At 43.0% G+C, this 26,844-nt stretch overlaps 1 long non-coding RNA gene and 1 pseudogene across 1 annotated transcript in view; one reads left to right on the forward strand and one right to left on the reverse strand.

Moving 5' to 3' along the window:
* LOC141055991 (uncharacterized) overlaps positions 1–26,844 on the reverse strand; it is a 228,107-nt gene that overhangs the window by 197,515 nt on the left and 3,748 nt on the right. The window lies entirely within an intron of this gene.
* Positions 4,528–11,385, forward strand: LOC141055984 (guanine nucleotide-binding protein G(q) subunit alpha-like; annotated as a pseudogene).

The raw sequence follows: 26,844 nt of genomic DNA on the forward strand, positions 1-26,844 counted from the left end.
AGGCCGGTGAGTCTGACTTCTATACCAGGAAAGATCTTTGAACAAATTATTAAACAACATGTATGTCAATACCTGGATAAGAATGAAGTGACTAAACAGACAGCATGGGTTTGTAACTAATAAGTCATGTCAGACAAACTTAATTTCCTTCTATGACGGTATCACTGATTGGGTGGATCAAGGAAATGCTGTAGATATAGTATATCTTGACTTCAGCAAAGCATTTGACAAAGTCTCTCATACAATCCTTATTGAAAAAATGACTAAGTATGGAATGGACAAGGCAACTGTTAGGTGGATTCATAACTGGCTTAGTGATCGGACCCAAAGAGTGGTCATAAATGGCTGCACATCCAGTTGGAAGAATGTCTCAAGTGGGGTACCACAGGGCTCTGTCCTGGGCCCTGTATTGTTCAACATCTTTATCAACGATTTAGATGAAGGAATTGAGAGTAAACTGATTAAATTTGCTGATGACACAAAGCTAGGAGGGATAGCTAATACTAGAGAAGAGAGAGAAAGGATTCAAAAAGATTTAAATAAACTGGAGAAGTGGGCAGCAACTAACAGAATGGTTTTTAACAGGGAGAAATGCAAAGTACTACATCTGGGCAATAAAAACGAAAAAAGCATATATAGAATGGGAGGAATAGGGCTAAGTGACAGCACATGTGAAAAAGACTTGGGTATACTAATAGATCACAGACTGAATATGAGTCAACAGTGTGATGCAGCAGCAAAAAAGGCAAATGCAATTCTAGGATGTATTAACAGAAGCATACAGTCTAGATCACGTGAAGTCATTATTTCCCTCTACTCCTCTTTGGTCAGACCTCATCTGGAATATTGTGTCCAGTTTTGGGCACCACATTTTAAAAAAGACATCAACAAACTGGAGCAAGTTCAGAAAAGAGCGACCAGAATGGTGACCGGTCTGCAAACCCTGTCTTATGAGGAAAGGTTGCAGGAATTGGGAATGTTTAGTTTGCAAAAGAGAAGACTGAGAGGAGACTTAATAGCTGTCTACAAATATCTAAAGGGCTGTCACATTGTAGAAGGATCAACTTTATTCTCATTTGCACAAGGAAAGACTAGAAGCAATGGGATGAAACTGAATGGGAAGAGACACAGATTAGATATTAGAAAAAACTTTTTGACAGTTAGAGTGATCAATGAGTGGAACAAGCTGCCACGAGAAGTGGTGAGTTCTCCTTCAATGGAAGTCTTCAAACAGAGGCTGGACAGACATCTGACTGGGATGATTTAGCGAATCCTGCTTTGAGCAGGGGGTTGGACCAGATGGCCCAGGAGGTCCCTTCCAACTCTACGGTTCTATGATTCTATGATTCAATATAGTAATCCTACAATGTCTGCTGGACATGTTATGGGGAGAGTTTATAGTTCAGTTAGTACATAGACACAAGACTTGTTGTTAACCAGTCAATATTTTGTCCACAACACTGCAGTGTCAAAAGAGGAAGACAGCGAGACAGGCAGCCACATCGCATCAGAGAGCTCTTGACCTCGAAACAGAAGATCCTCAGATACTGGTATTGTGACATAGCATAATACCAATGAATAAATAATATTCTTATTAAAAAGGGAACCTGTCACCTCGTTTTGTGGCTATAAGATGCGTCCACTGCCTTTAGGGGCTTATCTACAGCATTCTGTAAAGCTGTAGATAGGAAGAACAAGTTATATTATACTCACCCAGAGGCGGTCTAGTCTGATGGGTGTCGCAGGTCTAGGTCCAGCGCCTCCCATCTACTTGCGATGTCATTATCTTCCTTGCTTTGTGCTGCACTCTTGTGCTGGTGTACTGATCTTCCCTGTTGAGGGCAGAGTAAAGTACTGTAGTGCACAGGAGCTGGTAAAGGTCAGAGAGGCCAAGCACCTGCGCACTGCAGGACTGTAATAATGTGCAGGTACTGATGATGTTACCACAGATCAGAGACAGGCCAATGGTTAAAGGGTTTATTTACAGTGGATAAATTCTCCATGCAGGTAGGAGCAGCTTGCCACTGCAGTCACCAGGGCTACACGCTCGGGTCGCTGTCTCTGCACTGTCAGGGGCAAAGTCTCCTCTGGTCATGAAGGCTCCAGAGTCCACATACACAACTACAGCTCTCACCATTGCTCTTCTCTCAGCCTCAGTGCTCTGATGGGGAGTCCCCTCTCTGGGAGTGTGGTGTTGCAGGCTGCTTTCCCCCTGGCACGTTCTGCTTTCATGCCCTCTGCCTGCACACCTTCCTGTCCAGTCCCCCTTCCTGTTCCTCTAACCATAGCAGTTACATGGTCCAGTGTGTCTAGGGCAGAAAGTCTCCCCCCCGGCTATCTGGCCACATGGTTCTGGATAAGGAGCAGTGAAGGTAACCTAATTTGGGCTCTTCTTACTCTGCCCTCAACAATGCAGATCAGTACACCTGCACAGGAGCATGACAAATCAAGGAAAATGACATCGCATGAAGATGGGAGGTGCCGGACCTGCGCACCCATCGGACCGGACCGCCCCCGGGTGAGTATAATAAAACTTGTTTTTCTTATCTTGCAGGTCAGATCAGGGGCTAATCAAGAGCATTCTAGAATGCTGTAGATAAGCACTGTGTTGTAGTGACCACTGTGTCCGCTAGGGGGTGCTGTGTGGGTGTCCCAGGACGGGCCTACAGTCATATCCATTGTGGTAATGGGTATAGGATGCTGAAGGATTGTTATGCATCTCAAGGTGGGTGGCCTTGAGATGAAGGCTTGCTTATGTGCTGATCAGCAGAGCTGATCGTCATTCCAAGGTGTCAGGGAGAAGTGTTGTGAGTTCACTCTGATTCACCAGTTGTGAGTTATCCTTCCAGACGCCCTCTGATGGTAACAGGACGTAGTGAGGGTGATTTGATCGGTGGAGATCTGTCACCTGAGAATGAGGATGACAATTGGACCTCTGTATTTTCAGATTGGATTTAAGACAGCCGACACCCTATTCAGTTGCTGGTGAGTCTGCTTGTCAGGTCTTGGTTCTCAGCTCTGTTCCAGTCAGCTCAAGCTAAGTTTCTCTGTTAATGTTCACACTTGATTTTGTTGGTCTATTCAGTTTGTGGTCAGCCTGCCCCGGCTTGGGCTGTGCTAAATTTCCACCCTTATTTATCTGTATTTGCCAATTTGCTTTTTGTCCCTTATTAGATTGGCCTCTTTTTGCTCTGTCTCAGAATATTTCTGAGTGCTGATATAGTGGGAGAAGTCTAGTGACTTCAGGGTTAATTTTGCTATCAGAAGTGTTGGACATTATTTTTGTAAGGTTTTTTGCAGATTGCAGACAGTGTCTTTCCTTTCCTCTCCTTTCTAGTTAGTTTGGGCCCCATCGCTTGCTCAAGCCATTTTCCTGCCTGTGTTTGTGTTTTCATCTTGTTTCACCATCAATACATGTGTGGGGGCTGTCTATTCCTTTGGGGTCTGCTCTGGAGCAGTTAGTTTTCCCTTTTCTTGCTTTAGGCTTATTTAGTCCTTCGGCGGTGACGAGGGGTCTAGGTTCATCGTAGGCACGCTCCACGGTTGCTGCTAGTTGTGTGGTAGGATCAGGGATCTGCAATCTGCATAGTTACCAACCTCTCTGGTTTTTCTGGGCTAAGCTTAATTTGTTTTTTTCTCCTCGGTGACCCATTCATAACAGGGAAGCCTTCAGATGATTGATAAGATGGGCGGGATCAATCTACAAATCCACCCAGGGGTGTGTTTAAGAGTGTCACAATAAAGTATATGTGTATCAATGCTTGAAGGACCTGTGATGAGGTCATGGCCATGTGACCCGCTGGGCGTGGCTACGGACTATATAAGGTAGCCAGAGTAGGTCACATGGGAGAAAGCATGGATCTGATTGAGCCATGTGGAAGGTCCCGGCAGGCCTAGGTGGAGGAAGGTGTGCTACCTTCTTAAAGACCACGAGCTGAGGCTGCTGACCCGGTGAGGCCTGGGTATATTGGCTGTATGCGAGGAGGGATAAGCCTTCTGTGTTTGCTGAGGCTCCAGGACTGAGCCTGAAACAATGGACACTTATACTTGCTTTCGCCTGAGCTAAAAGCTATTCCTTATGTTATGTACTGGTTTAAGGGTTATGGAGCAATAAACCCTATGAACTTTTAAAGGAGCGTGCCTCCACTGTGCTACTCTAATACCTATACAAGAATATTTTTGCTGGCAGCATTGTGTATTAGCTCTGTGGACATCATATGCACTAAACATGTTTAATTCATTTGAGGATTTAATATTGATATCCTATCCTTACAATAGGCAATCAATATTGACATCAGCACTGATCAGCTGACTGAAGGAGTTGTAGAGTTTCATGGAATAAGGACTGCTATTTTACCATACTAATACACTATGTTCCAATGTATTTATTTAAAGGGATCTCCCGTCTCATCAGTCTGCCTTCCCCCCAACCTGCACAGCATTCCCCCTTCTTACAAGGAGAAGCAGGTCTGTGACTTGCAGGGTGGGGGGTCTGTCTCTTTCCAGCACCACTAGCAGTTAGCAGACATGACTCTGGAGTCCATCATGGTGTGCTGCCTCAGCAAGGAGGCCAAGGAAGCTCGGAGGATCAGTGACGAGACAGGCAGCTCCGCCAAGACAAGAGGGACACCCGCCCGGAGCAGATAAGGATTATCCATGGATCTGGCTACTCTGATGAAGAGGGGCTTCACTAAGTTTGTGTACCAGAACATATTCACTGCAATGCAAGCTATGATTTGGGCAAGGGAGACCCTTAAAATTCCATACAAGTATCAACACAACAAGGGCCATGCACTGTTATTTCGGGAAGTTGATATAGAGAAGGTGTGCTCATTTGAGATCCCTTATGTAGATGCAGTGAAATATTTATGGAATGACCCTGGCATACAAGAATGCTTTGATAGGAGACAGGATCATCAACTGTCTGATTCCACAGATAATTATCCAAATGACCAGGACCGTATTGCAGATCATGGATATCTACCTTCAACAACTTGTGCTCTGAGTCAGAGTGCCCACAACAGGAATCATCAAAAATCCATTTGATTTACAAAGTGTCATCTTCAGAATGGTGGACATAGGAGGGCAGCAATGAGAAGGAAGAAGTGGATACACCTCCATAATGTTCCTTGTAGCTCTTAGTGAATATGATCAGGTGCTCATGGAGTCTGATAATGAGAACCGTATGGAAGAGCGCCAAGCACCATTTAGGATGATTATCACATATCCGTGGTTTCAGAATTCTTCACTCATCCTATCCTTATAATAGGCTATCAATATTGACATCTGCACTGATCAGTTGACTGAAGGAGTTGTAGCACCTCATGGAATAAGGACTGCTATTTTACCATACTTATACACTATGTTCCAATGTATTTATTTAAAGGCAGTCAGCAGGATTTAACCCCTCCAAGCCTTACATATGTGCACATACCTCTTTTAAAGACAAACTCAGTTAACACCTTTATATGGTCAGCCCCTTTCTCCCTTTACTCAGAAATCAGCATTTCACTTGATATATAAATTATGCCTAATGACTGTGGTGGATCTTAACCTTCTATCACTCCAGCTCTATTTCCCGCAGAGTGCTACCTGCTTTTGCTTCACTGACAGCCTCTATGATGTGTTTCATTCTGGAAAAAAGAGCTGCAAGTTGATCAGGAAGAGGTGGCACCGAGCGGGTATAGAGATGGAGCAACAGATCTACTCCCTCATTTGAATATGTATGCAAACCGATTTCAGATGAATAAACTGAACGTGTAAAAATATTGCTGGAAGTATCTATGAAAGAGCTACATGGCTATACACATAGATCCGGCCTCATTCATTACCTAGCAGATTTTTTTTTTTTTTTCAGTTGCTACAAGTACCGCATTTGCTGGTCACGGCAAAACCCCAAGTGTCGCACATGTCTGCAAGTCCCATAGGGAATGAATGAGGCCGAATGCAGTGCTGCCACAAGTGATCTGTTACATGGCAAATGCAGAAAAACTACCGGATCTGCTGCGAAATGCAAAAATCGCTGATTTGACAGTAGCCCAAGTGACAGGCGACAGTATCTGCATTACTCATGCTCCCCAATGGGGGAGGCAGCACTAAACGTGCCTAGGGCAGCACAAACAATACGGCCCTGGCAGGAAGATGTGCGCAAGGGTAAATCAATATATTTACTTTGTTCTATGTTCAGCTAAGCAAATCCTTAACACAATTTTTATTCAATAGCTATTCAAAGCATACCTCAAATTTATCTGACCAACTCAGCTGAAGAATTCAAAGATGGTTAACCATTTTTTGTGACGTTAAAAGGACAACCCATTACACATTTTGGGAAGGACTTGGAAAAGCTCCATGAGAAGTGAGTGAACAGTAGGAAACGTTGAAAAGACATGTCCAGCTTCTAGGTGCAGTTACTAATTTATTGCCGTTTCAATACATAATCCAGTATATCACAGCAAACAGACGCCTCTTGCCAGCCTGTGTTTTGACTCTTATGAAGTCTTAGTCCAAGAGTCAAAATGCATAGGATGGCAGAAGGGGTCTGTGTGTTGCACTATTGCATATATTGAAACAAATGCTCAACTGCACCAAGAAGCTGGACCTGACTTTTCCACTAACAATTGTACACCAAGAGGTGGTGATTGCCTGTGCTTCTGGTCAGGATGTTCTGAATTGAGAATTGAGGATTAGTACTGAGAACAATGACATGCGGTTTGAATAGTAGGAATTGTGTGCTTACTTGTGTGGTAGTCACTAGCAAAAATGTATTTTCTCTCTAGATTTCATCAACCTTTGGTGAGTGCAAAAGAGGCAAGAGCTATCTTACCAAATGGCACAAGAAAACCTTTGAAGATCGAGAACTTGCTGAAACTTACATCAACCATACCCATCAGCAAGAAGGAATTTCCCATCTGAAGTAGATCAAAGACAATATTTGGTGAAAGAGGAGAAAGCTCAAAATAAGTCTCACCTCCAGCCATAGGCAGCCCTGCCACCTATCTTTATAGACATGGAGATAAGCAATGATGCATTATGGTAGATGTTTGGTCAATTAGTTTTAGTTATCACTACCATTGAGTGTAGTAAACTAACTTGTCTGTCTAGTTCCACAGATCTACAGCAATTAAGAAGAGAAAGTGGCCAGAAGAAAGAAGACCAAGAAGATGAAGTGAAAGAAGGAATCAATCCAGGAGAACAACTTGATAAAGATGATTCAAGAAGCTTCTTGAACAGTACCCAATTAGAGTAAAGGAGCCCTTCTCATTACTAACCATGTGCAAGTCAGCCAAACCGCTGCACAGTACTGCCAAGACAAATGGAGGTGAGCACAGAACAGAATTCTGAATTATACTTCATGCAGCACTATGGGAACACCCCCCCCATCTTCTACTAATGGCTGCACCATACACAAGAAGCATTTTCTACCATCTCCCTTTTGTCTCCACTTCCTTAAGTGACATTTCCCAGTGAATGCATTTGTCTTGGTTGAAAGCAATGCTAGATTTGAAAAACCATCGAAATCACTACGTGTGAACATAGCCCAAGTGGTGGAGGAACATTTTTGTTTTGGGTTATTTTGTCTTACTTACAAATTATCATGAAAAGGATGTTCCTTAACATATTTCCCAGGAAAATCCATTTCAGTTTCATTTTTGTATGTTTTATTGTGTGCTTGTAAAAATGGCATAGGACTGACAACATTGTTCATAACTGACCTGGGAGTCTGAAATGCTTCCAGGGGTATTCCCCATGATGATACCATGTAGTTTGAACACTGTTCCTAATGATTTCAGATTTTTTTTAGGCCCCAAAATCACCCGAGGGGGGTTGGGGGTGGGAGGTCGTGGCACAAGTGCTTACTTTTCCCATTTTCCCCATAGACTTACATTGCGCTCATTACACGGGTTTATTGGGTATTCCAATTTGCTGGACCCAACTAATGAGCACCTGAGCTTTTTAGTGCTTGCCCATCACTAGGGCTTATGCGAATACCATTAGCAGCTTCAAAATAGCTGCATCAGAAACCTGGAGCGCTCCCATTTATCAGCGGTTAGGCGTCGCAGCTGCATGTGTTGCGGCTGTGTGACAGTCACATCACATGCCTGGAGAGACCAACACAAACAGGCAGTCTCTTCAGGTCCTTTGTGCCCAGACATTTTCCTCAGTTCACATGGGATGCCATAATTAACACAGATTGCTTAATCTTTTCACAGTGGACTAGGTCAGAAATTGACCCCATCAACAATCCATTCTTGGCTATGACTAGGTCACCAGTAACTCCACTTTGTCTGCAACCCACTCAGCTTCTTTTGACTTTGTGGTAAGTCTGTTCATCCTTCTGCTGGGTCTGATCACCTGAGGGCTATGGATGCCACGAGTCATTATCAATCACATCAGCAAAGACCATTTCTTTTTTGGTAACATCCACACCAAACTCAATCTTCATATTCACTTGGGTGCAGTCTTGTGCTGACTGTGTTTTTTCCAGAATTTCAAAGATGGCCACTGTGGAATGGTTCATGATGTCCACCTCTGCCTGGCCAATCACAAGGCCAGCACAGTTTAGTTGCAATCAGCTGATCTTCAGACCATTGAGAGCCATTATTGGCATCATCCTTGAAAGAGAGCTATATGCTATGAATGAGTCACTGAGGAGGAAAAAACAAGCTAAGCCACAGAAAACCAGAGAGGTTCATAACTAAGCGGATTGCAGACCCCTGACCCTATCCACACAACTAGCAGTAGCCGTGGAGCGTACCTACGATGATCCTAGAGGCCTCATCACAGCCGGAGAACTAAATAAGCCTAAAGCAAGAAAAGGGGAAATCTAAACTGCCCCAGAGCAGGCCCCAAAGCAATAGACAGCCCCCAAACATGTATAGTCAGTGAGACAAGATGAAAACACAAACACAGATAGAAATATAGGCTGAGCAAACCATGGGGCCCACACTAACTAGAAAGGACAGGGAAAGATGCTGTCTGCAATCACGCACAAAACCCTGCCAAAAAATGTCCAACACTTTCTGATAACAAAAACCCTGAAGTCGCTAGACTTCAATTCCCTATATCAGCACTCTGGTGTATTCTGAAGACAGTAAAAAGACCAATCTGATCAGGGACAGCAAAAAGCAAACTGGCATAAACAGACATAAGAATGGAAATTCAGCGCAGGGACTGGCTGACCACAAAAACTGAGTAAACCAGACCAAATCTCATGTGAAAAAAAAAAAAAAAAAATAGAGCACACAGCTTGAGAAGGCAGGAACAAAATTGGAAACCAGAACCTCAGGGCAGGAAAAAAAAAAAAAGACAGAAAAAAAATTGTTTCTTTATGAGTTAAATATCCTTAATATGGTTTTGATCGTGTGCACATAGCCTAAATCAATGAAAGATAATACATTTTATTTCCATAGCGCCGACATATTCCGCAGCACTTTACATTTCAGAGGGGACTTGTACAGACAATAGACATTACAGCATAACAATCACATAGATCATAACAGATACCAAGAGGAATGAGGGCCCTGCTTGCAAGCTTACAATCTATGAGGGAAAAAGGGGAGACATGAAAGGTGGGTGGTGACAATTGAATAAAAAAAAAAAAAATGCTGTGCACACGCTGCGTTTTTTTCCCGCTCGGTTTTTGTGCGGTCCAAAAAATGCAGCATGTCACTTTTGTGCGATTTTCCACCTGCTCCATTCTCCAAATCCGCAGAGGGAAAATCGCAGTGGAAAACCGCAATAAAAGAGGATGAACTCAGCAGGAAAGATGCCGGTCATTTGACCTGCGGATTTCTTAAAATCTGAGCGGTAAAATCCGCAGGAAGAAAATCACCGTGTGCACTTAGCCTTACTGCCAGATATCTCCACTGGTGAAAACCGATCAGATCACGGAACTGAAATTAATTAAAAGTAATAAATTCTAACAAACTTTCTTTTAACCAAGCAATTATCCCACAAATTTACTTAATCAACATTTGCATAATTCAGGGATCAGGTTTTGTCCATCCTCAGAATAGGGGTGAACAGCCTAATGCAGAAGGAAATTTTTGGCTTCCAGGGAGAAGGAGACACCTGAGGTGAGGGAAAATGTTGGATTATACTAATGAGCCTCACAATAACCAGTGACCACATAGGAGCAGCACTGAGGAGCTGATGTGAGGCCAATGGCAGGAAGAGACGTCTCTCAGATCACCATGTTATTCTAGAAGCTGCAGCTGATCTGTTCTGGGTGGAAGTTGTCTGTCATCAAGATGATTGATAATAGATGGCTTCAAATTGTGAGTGAATCTGAACTAGATTCAAGGTCAGATAATGTGAAGCCTCCAATACATAGATAATGGTCTTCAGAATGATGCAGGGCCTTCATTCCTCTTGGTATTGGTTTTGATCTGTGTCTATTGTTATGCAGTAGTATATATTGTCTGTACAAGCCCCCTCTAAAATGTAAAGTGCTGCGGAATATGTCGGCACTATGTCACCATCACCCACTGACCGATTTGCCAGTTTGGGACAAGAAAGGCTTTGTACAATTTAATAAGACTCTTGCACACAGTGACACGCTGTAAACAATTTGAGATAATAGCAAAACCATTTTTTGTTTTTCATTCTATTGTCAAAGTCGCTGCCTATAAAAAATATGATGAATTCTGTTGGAAATGCAACTGCAGATATTCTAGCCAAAAAGGCAGCCGTGACAAGAAAAAAGTGTTTCAACATTAACCTCTTGAGGTTTCAGCAGTTCAAGAACAGACCCACATATCCCTTTTGCAGAAGAAAAAGACATCTCTTGTTGCTTCCCAAGTGGATCCATAACCTCCCTTTTGTTTGTTTAAACGGGGTTTTGCGTAATGACTTAAATGGGGAGTTCTGTCCTGTGGTACCAAAACATCTACAGGTTGAGTTCACAAGATATAATCATGAAAGTTTGGGTCTTTTAGGCCAACAGAAAAGGTTAGGCATTCTCAATGATTACTGGAAAAAGATGGAAGAGACTATATAAAGTCTTGTTCAATCATGTCTCATTTGTGATCAAATGAATCCAAGACCAAAAGGACAAATCTCCACTACTCCAAATTGCACCTGAAGATGGTCCATGGTCTATGTTACAGATTATCTGATGGTAACAGACCAAAAATGGTCTCAGGTATGCATTGGTTGTAGTAGATGTATTTACTAAATGGGTTATATTTTACCTGTCAAGAAAGATGCTTTGTCTACAGAGAGCATTATTTAATCATGTCTTTTGTACTTGGTGGATCCCAAGAATGAACACCTCTTATTGAGGAAGTCACTTTACAGGAAAAGTCATGCAAGCAGTTTGTACTATTCTAGGGGTACAACAGTTTAATGTACCTTACCATCCACAGTCCGCTGGTATTGTGGAAACGATAAAAACAATAAAATCCAGAATTGCTAAGATGTTGTTGGACAAAGGAGATACTTGGGTTGATGCCGGACCTTCTGCACTGTTGAGTGTGAGGAACGACTTCTTCCACAACCCAATTTCCTCCTTTTGAACTCATGACAAGAAAAATGCAATTTTTGCACATGAACCATTTTTGTCCACACCTCAAACAGATGCTGTTGCAAGGCTCAAATGGTTGCAGTAGTTGCAGGAAAGCTTGAAAGCCATACTTCCACATACTGCATCAAGAACACAGAATGGAGACACCATATGAATCTACATTCAAGAAAGGGGCTCTAGTGAGGATTAAACTGTCAGGAAGAACAGACCTTGGGAAAGTAACTGGGAAGATCCCTTTGAGATTGAAACCATGGGACAAGTTATGATTCTTGTGCAACAAGCATCTAATGTGGTTAAAATTACCCACAGACAATAAAGTGTGGGTACATGTTGATCAATGCAAGTTGTATATTGCAGAATGATACTGCATTTATTTTAGGAAGAAATAGATTCCAATAAGAGCTGGAATATTAAACATCCTGCCCTTGATGGCTTTGATTCAACACCAATCCTACAGGAGAAGACATTTCTCAGGAAAAGCCATTTGATGGGAATCACATTTCTGTTACTCTATACTATTTCAACTGATCTATGCAGAAGATCATTTGCATCATGGAATAAATACTAGTGAAGTGAATGAACCTTGCCAAAAACTCTACATTCACAAAGTCCAAGAGGATCTATTCTACAATACCTAAAAGATGACGACATACCAGACAATTCAGTAGATATTACTGGAAACATTTGCATGGGTTACCGTGTAAAATGCTGTATTGAGCTACAGTTCATCCACGACACTGACATAATATTACATGCTGCCACAGGACCCAAGACAAAGTTCACACAGTTACAAGACATTACATACACACTAATAAGACAGGCACATGGGAATGCAGTCCTACAGATGTGTTTTACTGGAATATAGAAATAAGAGATTGAGAGGAATCTGTGTGGTCAGGTGATATTACAAATGATGTGATCACAAAAGGGAAAGTTGCAACACCCAGAAGAGATATGTGGTTAAGGACACAATTTTGGGAAAATTTTTGATTCTTCATTACAGAAGGAGATGAAGATTGGGTAAACACATGGAACTTCCAGATAACCAGTAGCTGTAATGTGGCGCCCCTGAGGCTCAGTCGCCACAGAGGTACTGCACCTTCTCCTAAGGTGTAGTGCCCCACCATCCAGGTAAGGTGGGAACTACTTTCACACTCCAGCACTCGCACCCCACACAACCGGGTAGTTATGCACAACCGGGTAGTTATGCACAACCACATTGCAGCTCAGTGCTTAGAGTGTAGCAGGGCACCTCTGGTGGTTCCCTGCATGGAACACTGGATGAGGTGGGTGGAGTTAAGATACATAAAAGAGTGGGAAAGTGTAGGATTAAAGGTTCAGTCTGACAGAGGGTCAGTGAGGAAGGAAGCCATTCGGGAGGAGTGGGGATCCCTGGAAGGAGGGATGGAGGAAGGAGTGCTGCAGCTGCCTCAGTGATCTGAGCCAGCTGGCACAGGAAAAACAGAAAGAATGACAGACGTGCAACCCAAGCTTCCATAAGAGAAAGATCAGTGCAGAACGAAGGAGTAGGAGTACAGAGAGGAGACGTGGGTTGGAAAAGGAACCCTGCCTATAGGTTCTCAGTGCAAGGCGGGGGCCTGATCCCCGAGTCGTATGGACACTTATCGTTCTGCAGCAGACACCGGTGGAGTAGTTGGCTGTAAATGCACTACTCCCATCTAAGACTTGGGGCACAACAACTGAATAGAGAGCCAGGACTCTGGAGAAATCAATCCCTGATAGAGGCTCCAGCTGTCTGCCATACGAATAGAGTTGTTAGGAACATCTGACAGGAGGAACTTCAGAGTACTGGAGATCTTCACACTTAAAGGTGCTATAGAGGAGTCGTTCAGGAAAGGTACATGTTGGCAGAGTGATGGAGTGGAGCTTTCTATCTTGCCTGGAGGTTGGCCGAGTCTCTGACCCAGAGGACATGGCCCGGAGGCAGGCATCCTTGTGTACCGCAGACTCAGTAAAGCCTTGGAACTACAAGCCTCGGTGTCCTCCATTCATTCTTGCGCCAACCCACTCAGCACCACTACATCTGGGTACCATGCTTTAGACTGCCTGTGCCTTCCCATTACAACTACACTCCCCTGGGACATCAGCCCTGCAGTTAGAAGGATGCCGCAGACATGCCAGCTCAATACGATGGTGATGCCAGATGCTGTGCTTTACCCTTCAGAGATGTGGACAACACAGAAAACCCTATTGACCTGTGCAGTTTTGACTTCTGTAAAGAGCTTGGTGAGGGAGGATTTGGACAAGTGTTGATTTATCCTCAGTGTTCCCCAATGTATCCTGCACCAGATACACTGGAGGGACATATATATTCATTGTAGTGATCCATTACACAGATTTATAATATATGGCAGTTTGTTCTTATCTGTTGTGATTTTTACCTCAGGTCATCTTGGCATCACACCCAGTCAGCAAGGAACTCATGGCTGTAAAAATAGCGAAGAATAAATGTAAAAGAGGAAAAGGTATACAGTGAATTAGAAATCCTGAAAATGGCCACCGGGTGTAGTTATTTGATCGTCCTTGGTCTGAGTAGACATTAGAAATATACCAGAAGCTTTTCAGTGATCTGTGTGCGTGGCATCTGCCATTTACCATTTGTTCCTGCGTTTGCTTCTAAAATGTTGCTAACAGTCTCTTCACAAGGGGGCTAGAACTCTCGTGCCACCTATAGGAAGGAGCAATCCTAATGGTCAATGTGCTACTCCCTATAGGTGGCGCTAGAGTTCTTGTTCTTCCTCTCTGAAGTGACAACAACTTGCACATTTCCCAAAGGAGCATTGCAGCTTTAAAGTCTCCTCATACTGGCATGCTTACCATGTCACTCTCTGCTAGGAAAGACGTTACCCCTGGGATCCCCTTCTAAAATGTTCAGTGTTTTCACTTGTTTTTTTTTCTGCTGCCAAGTATGAGCGTTTATGCATCTTACATAGTAATGCCTGCTGTGGGCACTTGCTAATTAAAGCAAATTAGTCCTTTCATCCTAGAAAACTGATAAATTCAGATCTGGCTTCGGGAGCGCATGTGTGCACACAATTTATTTCTAAGTGCAATATTTTCAGAGTGTCTTGCCGGTTAAACATGGCATGTGCATAGGGCTGGAGACAGGCAAGGCTGGCCAGATATTTAAACAAATATGCTTCTTGTTAAATTGCACACCACTTAGCTGCCGCTGTCTTTTGCCTCCACTGCCCCTTTACACATTCTGTATACGCCACATCAGCCCCTCCATTCCCCCTCTCCCATGTACAGCACAGAGGCTGACATTTCACAGTCACTCCAATCCATCCAGTGCACAAAACCTAGACAAATCAAGCAACCTGTTCATGTCTCCCTCTAGTCACTGGTGACATCTGATCTAACCCTTGGCCCCCTTCCACCATTATAAATAAAAACTCACCCTGAAGCACAGATATCCTGACAATCTTATAAACATTCAGTGCTCACCTTCTCCTTTCTTAACGGTGCCGTCTGGAACTCACAGTCAACATGCAAACTCCTGCATATCCAAGATTTAAGTTAACCAAGTTGGTTTAAGTGGTGAATTAGGTATAAACATGTGATAATGATTTTAACTGACCATAGAGCAGAGAGGTTTATCTGTAGGTCATTGGCAAATCCAGATGTTTAGCAACATAAGCTGTAAAAAGTTTCTACACATCTAGAAGTAAAGTTATCCAATCACCATGATCTTACATATAGAAGATGCCCATCTTTTCCCAGAAAGATAATATGAATGTGGAAAGGTTGGGAGAAATGGGTGTTGACCAAATAAGTGGTGAGTCGATAGCTATTGATCGTGTATGGTCATTAGTTCTTAGCAAATTCAGCTGGCTCTGTCAGTGGTCTGGAGACAAATACCAATGCATGGGGACAATTTTATTCCATAAAAATACCTATAGGTTGCACCATCTATTGTGCACCGAAAAGCAAATACCAGCAGACAAAATGATGAAGTTGGGTCTCCCAATACCTTATCACTGGACATAAGTAGTTGCCCAATTAATCTGGCAGTGGATCTCAGAATACACATTAATGCGATTGCCATGTGTCAATCACACCAACAGTTTTATTCACTATAGCAGCCACTGTCCCAACAGTAACATATTCAATGTTTGGTATTTTTGCTTTGGACAAGTCACTGCTCAGATCCATCTAAATCTCATGGTACTGATCTGTTTTCTGCAGGTTGGAATTCCCAAGGATGCAGTCAACAGGTGTGCATTATAGATCTCTTTGGCTCTCGACTATTTGCATGGTAGAGGGTTGGTGCACAGGGACCTGAAGCCAGACAATGTGTTGCTCATGGACAAAGCTAGTCATAAAATCAAGCCGAGTGGCTTTGCTTTGACCCAACTAGTAGGAAACTGTTGTCCATGTCACATAATCCTGTACATGAATACAGAGGACTAAGACATTATTCTTCAATCTTGAGCCCTACTATAGATAATTGTTCATGGGGAGGGCTCTGTTGCTTTGACTGGATATTTCCTTTGGCTTAAAGCAATGGAAACTGACAATATACTGAGTAAACATCAACTGGAAACAATGTCCAGACTGTACTCCACCTGCTCATTGGGAGAGATTTTAAGAGAAGCCATAAACATGCAAGGCCAGGTCTTCTATCCATGATCCTCTTGTAGTCATCCAGTTTTGTCTTCAATTATCTCAATTTTCCCTGGAAAGTGAATGTCTTGGACCATGGCATCAACTTGGCAGTTAAGGCAAAGGAATTTGTAGAAGAATTTGGAGAACTAATAGCTTGAGCTTTTTTGCAACTTGCTGTACAGATTACTTTAGTGAGAATATCAGGTCTTATGGTCAGTGTTTTTTTCATAATATGTTTTCTGTTGTATATTATCTTGATTGCCAAACTTAGGATATACATTTTACCATTATCACCTCTGGGCTTGTCCTTTATACTTTATGGAAAAGCTTGAGTTTATCATGTGTTGCTTTCTGGGTTCTGCATTAAGTCTTGGGACAGACGCCTGAAAGCCAATCATATTCATCCATACAGAAATCACACTGCTCTCTTAGATCCAATGTGAAAATTCTAAGACTTCATGGAGGGACATGGTGCCACGATCATTCTAACCAGATCCTGGTGATGGAACCTTCTGAGAAGTCCATGATTATGGAAACAGAAGCAGCTTGAACAAACTAGTATTGCATGAAACCTGTAATTTTTAATCTGAAAGTTTTACAGAGAATTGACAATCCACAGAAGACTCCAGTGCTAAGGAGGTCTGTCCACAAGTTCATACAAACATATGACTTGTTATGCCATCTTAATACTGTAAGAATCATTGACCTGTTCACATGATCCTTTTATGCCAAGTTCACATGTGCAGTATTCAGCCATTTGAAGTACTCATTTTAATGTATCCATAAGAAATAGAAGAAATTAAAAGGATACGCTAGCATTTTAATCTAGTTTTTAAAGAAATCTACATTATACCTGCTTCTTTCTACTCGCTCTCCCAACAACCTGTGACACTTGTCTACGCTTCATAGGCTTACTTTGGGATTCTTTTGCAATGACCACATGAGTCCAGAAGGGAGATCAGGAAGTGCCATTGACAAACATGTTTCCACTCAGCTTCCAGGATGACATGAGAAGGGTACACCACCATGTTTCAGGAGAATCATCTGCACCCAGAGAATTCTTAACGTGTTGATGTCAATTGCCAGTTTAGATGACATGATGTGACAAATATCACTATGGACCTAGCAACAGGTCATCCACACAGACCAAACTCCTTTTCTTTACTCCGCCCTGTTCAAAGGATCTTAAAAAGGACCACCATCTGGATCATGGTCTCACCTAGCGGCCACTTAAGCTCATTCCCACTTGCAGACTACATGCCTTTCATGGACTCGGTCTCTGGGATGGTCTGAAAATCACATGTCAGGAACACAAAGAGCAGGGTCATTTTTCTCAATTTAAGTTGTCAAGGAGGCCACCAGCTCAATCCAGTTGCAGACCACCCTTTCTCCAGACTCTGCACTCTCCCCAAAATGACCACTCAGGCTTGTAAATAGAAGCAGAACATTCGAGGAGGAACACTCATGCCCAGACATCTGTAACATCTGACTCATCTTCCTGTCCCAAGAGGGCCTTTCCAGCTCAGCCTCAGTATTTGGCTAGTTAGAGCTTCCCTCCCTCCAGATAGTTGGGGGTCTTCCCTGACAATGAAGACCCTTGAAATGGGTTGCAAGTCTACATTATTGCACCAAAATATTCAAGAGTTGTTTTGTTGCTTAACCATTTTAGGCAATTTACCTACCAATATCCCATTATCACCAATAGGAATCCACAAAACATTGCATGTTAAAAATAATTGTAAAAATATATTTCATCTAAATGTTAGAGCAAATAGTAAATCTAACTATAGTTAATTCTGCAGCAGAAAATCCAAATCATCCAGTGTCATTAGTAACAGCCTTCAGTATAAAGAACAAGGAGACTTGGAGGTGATTTGGCCCCACAGATCCTTGACCTCAATGTCAGTCTGTGTGATCACATGAAGAGACAGGATTTGCACAAGCCTCATACACTGAAGATCTGCAGGCAGTTTTCCAAGATGTTTGGAAAGACCTGCCTGACAAATGCCATCAAAAACTGTGCGCAAACAAGTACCTAGAACTGGTGATGGCAGAGATTGGTCCCCAAATACTGATGCAATTAAGATTTCTCTTTTGTTCACTCATTTTTATAATAAATGTATAAGAAATCATGAACACCAGTGTTTCTGGAGGCATTTTTCCCCCACAACACCTGAAGCCCAGGGTGGTGAAATGTGTCAAGGTGCTTGACAGCTCCCCATCTTGTGTCCCTGGTGTCCATTACTACTGACCTTAATGTCTACAGTTGACGACCATGCATTTTAGTCAACTATTCCTTTGCACCTTGTGCACTCGAAGCCCTTTGATTACTGCTACCAAGAGTGTCATTTACCGTAATACTCACTGCATTGCCATAATGACTGGCTGCGCGCAAGTTTTATTTGAAAAAGGTTATTCTAATTTTTTTGCCTCACTTAATAGCCCACACCATGGAGTGCTCCATGTTAAGACATTGCTTATTGTGCATACATGACTGGTCTTGTTTGGGATAGACATCTAAAAATTCTACACTTACATTCATCATAGTTCTAAAAGTTAGAAACAGACAACATGTCATCTATACACCTTCCTATGGTGCTTTGAATATTGATCTTTGAATTTTTTGGCTTCTGTTATGCCAATTACCATTTATATCTACTCTGAATATACAGATGGGAAAAGTAGTTTTTTGGGGGACCATGCCTCTGTCAGGATAGCTCTTTGATCATTTATGATCAAAAGTCTCAATCTTTTAGACCTTTACCTTTGGATTATTGTTCTGTATATTTTACCATTTTTTATGCCCCAGTTTATCAGTCTCTGCCTTTTAACCCCTTTACCCCCCAAGGGTGGTTTGCACGTTCATGACGGGCCAATTTTACAATTCTGACCACTGTACCTTTATGAGGTCATAACTCTGGAACGCTTCCATGGATCCCAGTGATTCTGACATTGTTTTCTCGTGACATATTGTGCTTCATGTTAGTGGTAACATTTCATTCAAATAACTTGCGTTTGTGAGAAAAACGGAAATTTGGCGAAAATTTCACAATTTTCCAACTTTGAATTTTTATGCCCTTAAATCAGAGATATGGCACCCAAAAAACTTGATAACTAACATTTCCCACATGTTTACTTTACATCAGCACAATTTTGGAACCAAAATTTTTTTTTGTTAGGAAGTTATAAGGGTTAAAAGTTGACCAGCGATTTCTCATTTTTACAACACCATTTTATTTTTACGGACCACATCACATTTGAAGCCACTTTGAGGGGTCAATATGATAGAAAATACCCACAAGTGACACCATTCTAAAAACTGCACCCCTCAAGGTGCTCAAAACCACATTCAAGAAGTTTATTAACCCTTTAGGTGCGTCACAGGAATTTTTTTGAATTAAAAAAAAAAAAAATGAACATCTAACTTTTCACAAAAAAAGTTCTTCAGGTTCAATTTTTTGTATTTTACCAAGGGTAACTGGAGAAATTGGACTGCAAAAGTTACTGTGCAATTGGTCCTGAGTACACTGATACCTGATATGTGGGGGGGGGGGGGGGAACGACTGTTTCGGCGCATGGCAGAGCTCAGAATGGAAGGAGCGCCGTTTGACTTTTTCAATGCAAGATTGTCTGGAATTCAGATCAGACGCCATGTCATGTTTGGAGAGTCCCTGATGTACCTAAACTGTTGAAACCCCCTAAAAGTGACCCCATTTTGGACACTAGACCCCCCACGGAACTTATCTAGATGTGTGGTGAGAACTTTGAACCCCCAAGTGCTTCACAGAATTTTATAACGCTTGAACGTGAAAATAAAAAAAATCATTTTTTTCCACAAAAAATGATATTTTAGCCCCCAATTTTTTTTTTTCCTAAGGGTAACAGGAGAAATTGGACCCCAAAAATTGTTTTGCAATTTGTCCTGAGTAGGCTGATACCCTACATGTGGGGGTAAAACACTGTTTGGGTGCATGTCAGAGGTTGGAAGGGAAGGAGCACCATTTGACTTTTTCAACTCAGAATTGGCTGGAATTGAGATCAGACGCCATGTTGCATTTGGAGAGCCCCTGATGTGCCCAAACAGTGGAAACTCCCAATTCTAACTCCAACCCAAACCCCAACACACCCCTAACCCTAATTTCAGCCCTAACCCCAACCCTAACCGTAATGGAAAAATGGAAATAAACACTTTATTTTATTATTTTTCCCTAACTAAGGGGGTGATAACAGGGGGTTTGATTTACTATTTATGGCAGTTTTTATGTTTGGCGGCTATCGCACGCTAAAAGACGCTTTATTGTAAAAATAGTTTTTGCATCACCACATATTGAGAGCTATAATTTTTCCGTATTTTGATCCACCGAGTCATGGGAGGTCTTATTTTTTGCTGGACGAGTTGACGTTTTTATTGTTACCTTTTTCGGGCACGTGACATTTTTTGATCGCTTTTTATTCCGATTTTTGGGACGCAGAATGAACAAAAACCAGCGTTTCATGAATTTCTTTTGGGGGGAGTGCGTTTACACCGTTCCGCGTGCGGTACAATTGATAAAGCGGTTTTATTCTTCGGGTCAGTACGGTTACAGCGATACCTCATTTAGGTTTTTTTTATGTTTTGTCAGTTTTATGCAATGAAAACTATTTTATATAAAAATTAATTATTTTTGCATCGCTTTATTCTGCGAGTTATAACTTTATTTTTTCGCTGATGATGCTGTGTGGTGGCTCGTTTTTTGCGGGACAAGATGACGTTTTCAGCGGTACCATGGATATTTATATGCGTCTTTTTGATCGCGCGTTATTACACTTTGTTTGGCAGTATGATAATAAATCATTTTTTGCTTTGTTTTTTATTTTTATTTTTTAAGGGGTTCGCTAAAGGGGTTAACTAATGGGACAGTTTTATAGGGTGGGTCATTACAGACACGGCGATACCTAATATGTGTACTTTTATTGTTTTGTTTTTTATTTTCAAAAAATGGAATATGGGGAATATTTTTTTTGTAATTTATTTGGCGATTTTTTTAAAATTATTTTAACACTTTTTTATTTTTTTCACTTTATTAAATAGTCCCAGGTGGGACATCACTGTTCTGTGACAGATCGCTCATCTGTCACATCACAGATCAGCGATCTGTCACAGGCAGTGCACAAGGCTTCCTCATGCCTGCGCTTTGCAGGCACTGAGGAAGCCAGCTTCCTGCAGGCCCCCGTCGCCATCTTGGATTCGGGGGCCTGCAGGAAAGGAGCCCCCGGCAGCAGCGCTGCACATTGCGCTGCCGTGGGGGGCTCAGGGAAGAACGGAGGGAGCCCCCTCCCTGCCGATGCTTCCCTTTAACCCCCGGTACACCGCGATCATGTTTGATCACGGTGTGCAAGGGGTTAACGTGTCGGGGCGGTCCGTGACCGCCCCTGACACTTTGTGCCGGGTGTCAGCTGTGATAATCAGCTGACACCCGGCCGCGATCAGCGGCGCTCACCACGTGGGCGCCGCTGATGGCGGTAGACGTACTATCCCGTCCATGGGCATAGGGGCCCGGGTCCCATGGACGGGATAGTACATCGGATGTCAGGAAGGGGTTAATTAGGACTATATTTCAGTACAGTGCTGATATTATATCTGATTGTTAGTTCATCTCTTTAGGGATTATATTTACAAGTGGAGAAATGCTAGGTTATGATAATATCCACAATTCTTTGAATCCAAGCCTTGTATAAATTGAGGTAGACATCAGTGTCCCTTCACTAGATGGGCAATATTACTGGAGCCTTTAGCAGAGACCAGAGTTGTCTCAGGAAGGTGCTATAATGTGGCACCCCTGAGGCTCAGTCGCAACAGAGGTACTGCAGCTTCTTCTAAGGTGTAGTGCCCCACTGACTAGGCAAGTTGGGAACTCCTTTCCACACTCCAACACCTGCATCCCACACACAGGATAGTTCAGTAGGTCAACCTAGCAGCAGGTAGAGCACCCTTCCTGGAACCATGCTTCGTAACACGAGATGTGCTGGGAGGTGGGTGGAGTTAGTATAAAAGAGGGGGAAGTAGAGAATTACAGGTCAGTCTGGCAGGAGGTCAGGCAAGAGAAGAGTTCAGTTCTGAAGTTTGAGTTCAGTTTAGAAAGTGCTGCAGCTGCCTCAGTGATCTGAGCCAGCTGGCACGGGAAGAGAAGGATGTAGACCTGCAACCTCAGCTTCCATAAGAGAGAAGGAGCAGTGCGGAACAAAGGAGTAGGAGAACAGAGGAGTTGTGGGTTGGAAGAGGAACCCTGCCTATAGGTTCTCAGCGCAAGGCCGGGGCCCGGTCCCAGAGGTTGTATGGACACTTATGGTTCTGCAGCAGACACCGGTGTAGTAGTTGGCTGTAAATGCACTACTCCCATCCAAGACTTGGGACACAACAGCAACTGAATAGAGAGCCAGGACTCTGGAGAAAGGAGTCCCCGATAGAGGCTGCAGCTGTCTGCCATACTAGTAGAGTTGTTAGGAACATCTGACAGGAGAAACTTCAGAGTACCACGGTACTGGAGATCTTCACACTTAAAAGGCGCTATAGAGGAGTCGTTCAGGAAAGGCACATGTTGGGGGGAGTGTTGGAGAGGAGAATCCTGACTTGCCCAGCAGGTTGATTGAGTCTCTACCCCGGAGGACATGGCATGGAGGCAGGCACCAGTGGTTACCATGAACTATGAGTAAAGCTTTGAAACTGCACGACCAGGTGTCCTCCATTCATTCGCCACTAACACCTTCAGCACCGCTACATCTGTGTACCAGCATCTATACCATTCTGCACCTCTCCTCATCCATTGCACCTACACTGCCCTGGGACTACCTCCATTAACATCACCGCCATTGATATTGGGCGCCCAGGGCCACTGCTGCTGTGACACATTCCCCCTGACACTGGCCCGGTACCGAGTACCCTGCTGCCCTTGGTGTGAGGGGCGACCCAATTTAATTTGTGGGGATCAATATTTCTCCCCACAATGATGACATTAAATCAAATATATTGTTTATGGTTTTAATTATAAGGAAAATGCGAGTGTGGAGAAAACTAATCTATGTTTGATAGACTTCTTAGTGTCAATCACGATCTACGCTCTCTCCCTCATTTTATATTGACCAGAATGTCTCCTAGAGAAAGCTTCAATAACTTACATGGATGCAGAGACATGAATGGAGGGGCCAACAGCCAAGAAATGAAGGTTAAGGGTAATGTGCCGGAACTACATATTTTGTTTATTAGAAAAAAAAAAACCCTAAAGTATTAATGTTTTGTTTAAATAGTATTTAGTGGTATAATGTATGAAAAATGTAAAATACTCACATTCCACTTTTAAACACTATGGCTGGTGGGGGGAATCGAACAGCTGCTGAAGTTTGCCTAGAAAATGCCGCTAGCTTACATTATGACTGCAGGAGAAGTGAGCAGTATCTGGTCACATGTGTGATTTCACTCCTTTCCTCCCCCTCTGGTGCCCACAAGAGGTCAATGTAGCATGACGGGAAAATGATACCAATATGTGGACAGTATTGATGAGGATCGATTCTGTTAGTTTGTGACACTCATTGTATCACATGTTGGGTAATGCATACAGGAGTTAGATATGTGGTGTATATCACATGATGGGATTAGATACTTGGCTCAGTTGTAGCATCTGTATGAGGCCATAGGCTCAAAAAAGGCTTCCTCAGACAGACTTAGCACAAGCCACGCTGACTGGCAGATTCCAGAGAAATCCTGACACCCTTTAACCCCTATACAGGGATCTGGAATTACAACAGGACCCAGTGGATTTCTACCTACAGATGGGCTGCTGTCTGGAGGTGTGAAGGAGTGGTCACCAGCAGGGTCAAAGCTAAAATTTCACTTCAAAGATTACATCAGGATCTGTTTTAGTTAGGAAAAAATAAGCAGCGATCAAAAAAGCGCAATTAAATTAAATGACAGGACTGAACCAGAGAAGAGAGCTGGAAGCTTTAGTATAATGTTCTGCAATTGGAGCTAATCACTCCAGCTGAACAGCACACGTCCATACTGCCAGACTAGACAGCACTACTGGTCTCAGCCACCCAAATCCAAGTAGCTGGACATAAGATTGTACCATCCAGAGCTTCTGGTTCCAGCAGAGTAAATATGACTGCCTTGCAATAGAAGATTATGCAGGAGCTGGTGGAGTTGCAACAGTAAACCTCTTTATAAGAGGAGTCTCCTGACCCTTAAGCTCTTGTCACTCAGCGATGCTAAAGCGATCCCAATAATACGACCTAGCAGGGATCATTGCTGCGTCGCTATGTGGTCGCTGGTGAGATGCCAAACAGTCAGATCTGCCCAATGACTCAGCAACGATGCGGCAACCCATAGCGACCTTTGTAACGATGTCGGCAAATCCACGCCTATGTGTCTCGCTTCTGAGTCGCTAATGAGGTCATTGGTAAAGGTGTCAAACATACCGATGCATGCTACCCAGCGGGACCTCAACGATCAAAAAAAAATGTCCAGGTCATTCCGACATGACCAGCGATCTCACAGCAGGGGCCTGGTCGCTGCTGAGGTCGCTGTTGCATCACAAAACTTGTGACTCAGCAGCGATCTCGCTTACTGTGACGGGGCTTTAGAACCAGGTTTATTTAGATACAGAATTGGATATTTCACAATAAGGTTTTTGGCACTTATATTCTTGCAGGAACCTCTTCTGGGTCATAACCCCTTCAGTGCACAAACTCTTACAGACCGTCATACCACAAGTGAATCCAGGATTCTCTAAACATCATTCTAAATGTCATTTAACCACAACTGGAGGAGGATTTCTGTCTGGGTGAACTGGGAATTCTATGGCTTGAAGAGGGACTTCTGAAACACATTGGGTATCTTAAGATTTCAGGCAGAAAGCAGCAGCGTTAATAACCTTGATTATCTCATAAGGACCAATGAATCAGGAACCTAACTTGTCAGAAGGAACCACAAGCTTGATATTTTCTGTTAATCGTACCTTCTCCAACCAAGTCTAAAGATTGGGCCTCCTGAACGTCTTATTAGTAGCTGATGTCTGACCACCCTGTATCCTCTGAAAGATCTCTCCATCTTCAGATCAAATAACCTTTAATTTATCCACATTTCTCAACCTCAGGGTATGTGCACACGGTGCGGATTCTGCTGCATTGTACAGTACCTTTATTTCCTATGGAAATTAAAAAACGCTGTGCACATGCTGCGGTTTTTTCCACACGGTTTTGCTGCGGTTTACAATCCGCAGCATGTCAATTGTTTGGTGCAGAAACGCTGCAGTTTTACACCTCATCCATTATGAGGTGTAAAACCGCAGATAAACCGCAGGACTTTTGTCCTGCGGTTTTCTCTCCAAAATCCACACACCAAAAAAATCTACGTGTGCACATACCCTAAGGAGTGTCCATTGCAGTGGTTGATAAAGAGCCCAAAACAATAGAAAAGTACAGAAAAATTAAGTAGTTTTAATGGATTCTTGATATTAATAGCAAATTCAGCTAAATTATATTTTCTGGAACACAATGTAACTGTACAATGTGATTAAATTTACTTAGGGTTTTAGATTTAGGCAACCCACAGAGGGACCAAATGACACTATTAACTGAACCTGTCAACCACCATCCAGGTAACCAATTACCTCCTGAGGGAAGGACATCAATGATGTCCATGGAGATGAGAGTTCTCCTAAGGGTGGGTTGAGTTTTGAGAAAACTGGTGGGAGACATTTGGGGTGCCTTGGAACGCACATGTAACAAGGTGGCACTGCGTGGTAGTCGTGGGCAAGTTCACCAAGCAACAGTCAGCTTGCACCCCGACACCTTGTACATGAAATGTTAAATAAAGTCCCTTGCACTGCATGTGCAGCATGCACCACAGCACACTCACAAGCTCTGTCAGATTCCCCTCAGCTGTGGCCATATCAGCTCCACAAATCACTTCAGAGACAAGGTCTTTTTCCCAACAGCTTAACTTTACTAGAAAGCAGCCGTATTTGTGAAAAAGGCAGCACAAATTAAACAGACAACTTATCTTTGCCTGTTATCTGGACAGACTATTCCCTGCATCAGCTTCTCTTTCCCAGCAAGCTCAACTATATCCCTGTAAAATCTCTGTCCTAATAGTGCTCCAGGCCCACCACCTTCCTTCCTCATCTCTGGTCCAATTGCGAGTAAAAGGATAATGGGCTCACCAACTTAGCAGCCTACTATTGCCAGCTACTAGCTTTGGATCCTTCCTTGAAGCGGTTCTGTACAAGATGGTGACCAACTGGACAATTTTCAGCCTGGGGCCCCTTACTGAAACAACTTTATACTAACGGCCTGGAATACTCTGCTCCATGGCCTGCCCTTGGACAAGCTGCCCAGGTATCTGCCTCTAATAATGAGCAACTTTCCTATACCTCCTTACTCTGTGGCTCCTCCCATCTGCTGAACCCCTTTACTGCCTGTATCTAACACTTCTATTGATTCTATAGCTATACTGTGCCCCCCTATCCTAATCCCCCTATGGTCCTGCACTACTTACTCTTTCCCTCAGCTAAAGCATAATACATCATATTACAGTACATTACAGGGCACACAAAGGCAAAACATTAAGACACAAGCACTCTACAGTCTAACTAAGGTTAACCACAAAAAAAAAAAACACACAACTCCTTGTTGTTACAAGTCAGATGGTATTGTTA

The sequence above is a fragment of the Dendrobates tinctorius genome, unplaced genomic scaffold, assembly GCF_039654945.1.
Source record: "Dendrobates tinctorius isolate UK_male_01 unplaced genomic scaffold, ASM3965494v1 ptg000193l, whole genome shotgun sequence".
Lineage (NCBI taxonomy): Eukaryota > Metazoa > Chordata > Amphibia > Anura > Dendrobatidae > Dendrobates > Dendrobates tinctorius.